This window comes from Dromaius novaehollandiae, chromosome 11 (genome assembly GCF_036370855.1).
Source record: "Dromaius novaehollandiae isolate bDroNov1 chromosome 11, bDroNov1.hap1, whole genome shotgun sequence".
NCBI classification, from domain to species: Eukaryota; Metazoa; Chordata; class Aves; order Casuariiformes; family Dromaiidae; genus Dromaius; species Dromaius novaehollandiae.
Window position 1 is genome coordinate 20,113,573 of NC_088108.1, and position 6,404 is coordinate 20,119,976.

Below are 6,404 nucleotides of genomic sequence, written 5' to 3' on the forward strand. Positions count from 1 at the left end.
CATGTCACATCAGCACGCTGAGCTGCTCTCTCTGCTAGGCTTCTTTCAGCACAGGTTGATACAGAGGGGACTATTAAAATTCAGACTCCACTCACTGCTACCTTGGAGTAGTATTGGAGGTACAACAGTTTCTCTTTTATACTCAAAATAGGTTATATCCACAGTGAAAATGTTTACTTAGCACTTACAAGTACATAGAAACAAGTAGGATTAGCAAAGAACTTTGCAAGGACATGAATATATTTAATTCCATTTTTATTCACAGCCTTGGCTGTTATCTAGCTGTAGTTGAGGTTCCTTGGGGAGAATAACCAGCTGAGAACAAAATAACTAAACCTGAGCCACTTGACCATTACTAAGTTTATGTATTCTGGAAGAAATCTATTGGCAATGACCTCACACAGCTTCATTTACCGACGTGTTTAATTGCCTTCTACTGTACCTCCTGCTCGAAGGAAGAGAGCACTGCTCTATCATACGCTTGATAAATAAATAATGCTGCCCCTCTGGGGAAAAAAATTCCATCTCTAACCAATCTGAGCACAAGGACAGGGAGTAACTGTCCTTACAGTTTGGGAGATTGTTTGCTTTTTCTTTTCCTTATCCTAGGTAACTGAGGCTTATTATTCATAGTGTTAATATATTTAGAAATATTTCTGATAAATTTGCCTAATATCCTGCAGCAATGAGTTACATGGCTGGTTATACACTGCACAAATGTTTTCAGAGTTTTGTCTTCACCTTTCCATGGGTATTTGTTCTTGAGAGAAAGCAGAATAAATAGCCCCTTCTCTCTACTTCTATTATATCACCTTTTACTCTTGTGTTTTGCAAACTAAACAATGCTGATCTTTTTAATCACCTTTTAGATGGAAGCCTCTTTCCTCATGTGTTTAATCATTTTTGCTGCACTTTTTTACTGCAGAAGTACATACATATGAGCATATACACCCTGGAGCAATCAATAAGTCTACTAAAATCAGGTTTTAAGGCTTAGCAGAGGTTTGCTCTTTGCTCCCCAAACAATCCTTGTTCATCTCATTCTAAATTCACTTTAGAAACAAGGTCCCATGGCACAGGTGCTGAGCTGTGTGTGCAGACACGCAAGTTAAAAAGTGAGGAGCAGGACAGAGAGGGCAGGAGGACTTCATCTCGCATTCATCAGTGTGGTCACCAAGCTACTCCCCACTAGCTGCAGGAGCGAAGCCAGAGACTGATGATGAGTAAGAAATTCTTCTATAAGAGGATGAGCTTACTTAAGACCATACTTTCTCAGATGCGGCAATTTGTAGATGATGCTCTGTTTCATCTTCCTAGTGCTCACCTTTACTCCCATCTGTCTTTGTCTTTCACGCGCACTTTGCAGCACTGAAACCTGTCTTTGAACAGTCATAGCAGTTTCAGATCTGGCGCTACAGCTCAGTCCAAACGTGAACATAAGGGAGAAGTGTGAAGCTGGTGAAAAGCCTGCAGGGAACAATATGCTCTCAAGGTGGGACCAGCTTATTTATGGATGAACAGTGAAGGAATTTATTTGTTATTTCTGTTTTGGCTGCCTTTTGTTTTCTGTCTTACAGAAGATTTTTCTCTTGATGCTCTCTGGATCCAGAATGCTGCCTTTATATTAGAAAGGCCAAATCTTTCTTCCTGGGGGAAATGAGCATGCCCTCCATAACAGGGAGTCATCTAGGTGCACAAAGATTGTCTGAGGACCAGCCCAAAGACGTCTTGGTTAGGGTTCCCTTCATCTAAATTTAGCCTTCTGAAACTTGGTCATCTACTCCAAGCACATTGTTGAGTCTTCTGCTGCATTCAACAGAGAGAGAAGTCAGTTCGTTCCTTCATAAAATATGGGTCCCAGATAGGTGGGATGGTTTCTGTTCCTGAATGTACCTCTCTTGCCATTGGAACAAAATCAGTTTAGATGATGAGCTAGGTGCTTGGCTTCGTAGGCTGTAGGGCTGTATAACTAAAAAAAAAAAAAAATCCAGAAGTACTTGCTCGCGTATCCTGCTCCTGCCAATTAAATCACTTTTACTGGTCTTGTTGTGAGCAAGACCATATATAAACAGCACAGGAGAGCTCTGGGGTGCAAGTGACATCATGGAGGCCCTAACAGCACTCTTACTTCCTTACAACAGTAGCTGTAAAGAGTGATTATGGGTAAGTCCATTACAGAGCTATTGCAAAGCACGCTACATTTCAGAAATCTCATCCAAGTCCTCTGGACAACAAGCTCTGCGGAGCTCCTTTCTAGCAGGTCAGCCCCCAGGCTATACTAGGGCAAGGGGCTCATTCCTCCCCAGGGGCAGATCTCTGCACTTCCAATTAGTGAACTTCATGAGGTTCCCCTCTGCCCATCTCTCCAGCCTGTTGAAGTCCCTCTGACTGGTAGCACAGCCATCTGGTGTATCAGCCACTCCTCCCAGTTTTGTATCATCAGCAAACTTGCTGAGGAGGCACTCTGATCTTCATCCAGGTCATTGAGGAATAAGTTGAACAATAGCAGACCCAGTATTGACCCCAGGGGGACGCCACTAGCTACAGGCCTCTAAGTAGACTTTGTGCCACTGATCACAACCCTCCGAGTTCTGCCATACAGCCAATTTTCACTCCATCATCACTGTCTGCTCATCTAACCTATAGTTCCTCACCTTGCCTATGAGAATGTTATGGGAAGCAGTGTCAAAAGCCTTCCTGAAACTAGATAGACAGTCATTCCGTTACAGAAGGTTATCATGTTGGTTAAGTGTGATTTCCTCTTTGTGAATCCATGCTGACTGCTCCTGATTACCTTCTTGTCCTCCATATGCTTGGAAATGGTGGCCAGGATGAGCTGCTCCATCGTCTTTCCAGGGACCGAGCTGAGGCTGACTGACCTATAGTTCCTTAGGTCCCTTCTTGCCAAAATAGCTGCTGGCAGCAGTGGGATTCGAACCCACGCCCCCGAAGAGACTGGAGCCTTAATCCAGCGCCTTAGACCGCTCAGCCATGCTACCACTGTTTAGTGTATGCACACAGAGGGTTGTGTCCATATATGAGTGTGTCACACACTTACAAAAGCAGAGGAAAATTCTGTTCATCTAACTTCCCCAATAGAGGGAATGGAGACCTTAACCCATCCCATCTTGGAAACTCCTACTGATTCATTAGAGAGCTGTAATTACAACTGTCCTTCTCTTAGTGAGGCTGACCATGCACGTGGGACTCAGATGCTAGGGAGAAGATTCAACAGATATAAAGAGACAACAGATCTGGACTCCACTGCTTGACAAGTAGAGTCAACCATTCTTATAGAAGCTGAGTAGTGCTTGACTGAGGCTAGAAGGATCACTCTCAGAAAAAGGCCAAACTAGCATAGTTAAGGCAACCAGAAAAAGCTGCAGTTGGTCACCCACCTCCCACCCATACCAATTGTTGCAGCAATTGCAGTAAAAATTAGAATGGAAACATTTTCTCCAGTGTTCTCATGCACTTCCCCAGTTAGTACATTTAGGTTTACATTTACAAAGGTGATATTTGATTAATACATAAACTTTGTAATATTCAAATTGGGGCTTGGGAGAGAAGATGATGTTTTTTCCCCTCAGCTAGTTATAGTCTATCTCCCTAACCATCTTTTAAAAAAAAAAAGTTAAGGCACTGAACTTTCCTTCTGGTCTTAAAATTGAATCAAATGTATCTTGTCCTTGGAAAGTTCTTTGTTAATCCTGTTTGTATTTTTAAATGCTATGCAAACATTTTCATTGTGGATTAATGTGCTGTTTCAAAGCAATTGCAGTTGAGATTTTAAGATTGTTGTTAATTCAGAGAAAGAGACTTCTGCTACTATTCCATTTCTTTTAGAAACTAATTTCATTCAGTGCCCTTTTTGAGGCTTTGCACTAGAGTTCTGAATGAATACTATCAAAGGCCATATTAGAGAGGATTGTATGTAGTTGACCAGGGTTCATACCAGGGACTAGTTTTAGATAGTGTCTTACATTGAAAATATGATTCCTTAATTATACCTCCTATTGCAAAAATGAAATTACCTTGAATGCTTGGTCTAGTAGGCTTATTTCTTAGAATACAATAGCAAATGGCCAAATTCCTCCACACAGTAAAGCATATCTGATTAAAAAAAAATGAAAGAGAGATAAAATTGCAAAAAGCAAAGTCAGTCATAAGAGCCTTGAGACTCAGTAAAAGGACAGCTCACACAAAGACTCTCCATTTAAGTAGCCCTAATAATCCAGGATTATTATAATCTGAACGTTCCAAGCAGGAGTGTCTAAACTTCCTAATGTTCTGTCAAATGTTTCTCACTCAGGACACAGCAAAAAAGGGTATGAGGCCCACAATGAATATGCAGAAGCACTTAAACACATTTGTACTATTCACAGGTGGTAATCAAAGTGATTTGCAAATGCATCTTAGCAAAACTTAACATCTTTGTGATCACAGTCACAAAAAATTATTGATACAATTGGGAGACTGGTGCTATGTTTGGTGTCACTGCAGCAATTCATTTTTATTATATTTTTAAGTGTCTTCTTTTCTGCTTTTCCAAGTCATAATGTCCCTCTGATTTATCTGAAGAATAATAGTGATTTGCAGTCACAGTGCTTTCCTGTTCTTTCTTTATTTTACGTTCGGTGCACAAGTTTTACAGTGACCTCACTGTGCATCGGACCTGACCCTGTGACTTCTCTGAGGACACACCAGGCCTCGCCAGACAGCGCTGGCTGGCAATGTTGGCAGCTTGGTCTTAGTGTTTATTGAATTGAGTGCTGACTGCTGCAGAACACACAGACAACTTCAAGGCTACCTACTGTGGTGATCTAAACAGTCTGTTTTTCTAATGCCAGGATTACAGTGCTTAAAGAGACGTAAGGCTGATGAACATGTGCAAAGGATCTTATGTCCTCACATCCACAGGGAGTTTTGTGCCTCTGTCCTGTTAGTATTAGTCATGTAAACCTCTCATTCATCTACCTTGGGAAGACTGATTTCCTTAGCCTTTGGTGTTTTCAGCTGTTTTTCATGTGCCAACTGAACTAACTCAGTGACTCCTTATGTGCGTGAGAATTTATTATAAATTTTGACTATATAAAGCCATCTTGTGGACTCATACGTTGTTAGTAGTCTGACCAGTCAACCACTACAGTACTACTGGATGTAATTTGCACTGCAGATACTACAGCTAGAAAGCAGTGGACATTTGTGTGGAACAGAAGATGTGGAGTTTCACCAACTCCTTGCATTAAATTCATAACATCTGAGTTACTTTTCTCTTACCAAGAGAGCATATGATGAGAGGGCAGAGCACAGAGCATTGTATTCTCTGCTGAAAACTTGACTTAAATCAAAGGATCTGTCGGTGTACTCTACTGGAGAAAGCAAACTGCTTGGACTGAAGTTGCCTGGCTTGCTGGGCATGGACTTGCACCTTGAGATTCTTGTGCCCTCACTGTCTTCATGGCCATAGTAAAATGGTCCAACAGCTACTGCTGAAAAGGATAACATAGGAGCAAAGTGTTGGCATTATGTTCTTCTTTTAGCCACTCTCTTCCTTATCTTATTTGAATAATTAAAATAATTCTTAGGAATGCACAACACATTTTGAAACCCTGACCCAAGCACCAGTTGAAATCTTATTGTTTGCCAGAAATGAATCATTTTCATTTTTCAAAAAAGCCCTGAAGTGGACCAAAAAAAAAAAAAAACCCAAAAAATATTTCTGTGTTGTGTGCCTAGGTAAGAAGGATTAAACAGTCTGTAATCTTGGTCAGTCTGACTTCTACAATTATGAAAAATTATGAAGATTGATGTTAGTTGCAATATATCTTATTACACAAACTAATACAAGATGAATCTTCTCTTTTGAAATACATATTTCACTAAAACTGGCATATATATAAAGTGATTTCCTTTCTTTCTTTTCCTTGTCAGATTGATAATAGACTGTGTAGGAATGTGCTGAAAAACATAAAAAGAAAAAGTTGCAGCAATTCAAATTGTCATGGCAATATCCAAATTTTTCAAAAAGTTCGGTTCTGTTTAGCTAGTCACTTTAATTTTCCTTCTCTAACTTGTCTCCATTCTCTACCATAATGATAATTCTTTATATGACTGTCAGCCCTTTGCATTGTGACAGCTTAAATTAATGTTTTGATATTTCTCTCTTTGTAAGAATACAACAAAGAAGACAACTGCCAAGGATAGGACAGAAACTGTATGAATGTAAAACAGACATTGTGCACCAATAAAGCCAGAAGGAATAATTTTCATTGTATTGCCTTGTTAATAAGCTTTTGCAACAACTAATCCTGATGGCTTTGGGTTCTGTAGGCTAGTGTGGCCTTGTGCTTCATCTGGATCACAGTAAACTTCTTACTGAGGATCTTGAATGCTTCTGGGAA

The 6,404-nt window shown here is 40.3% G+C and overlaps 1 non-coding gene across 1 annotated transcript; it reads right to left on the reverse strand.

The window, feature by feature from the left end:
• Positions 1–2,917: 2,917 nt before the first annotated feature.
• Positions 2,918–2,999, reverse strand: TRNAL-AAG (transfer RNA leucine (anticodon AAG)). Its single transcript has one exon. It is a non-coding gene; the product is annotated as a tRNA-Leu (tRNA).
• Positions 3,000–6,404: the final 3,405 nt, after the last annotated feature.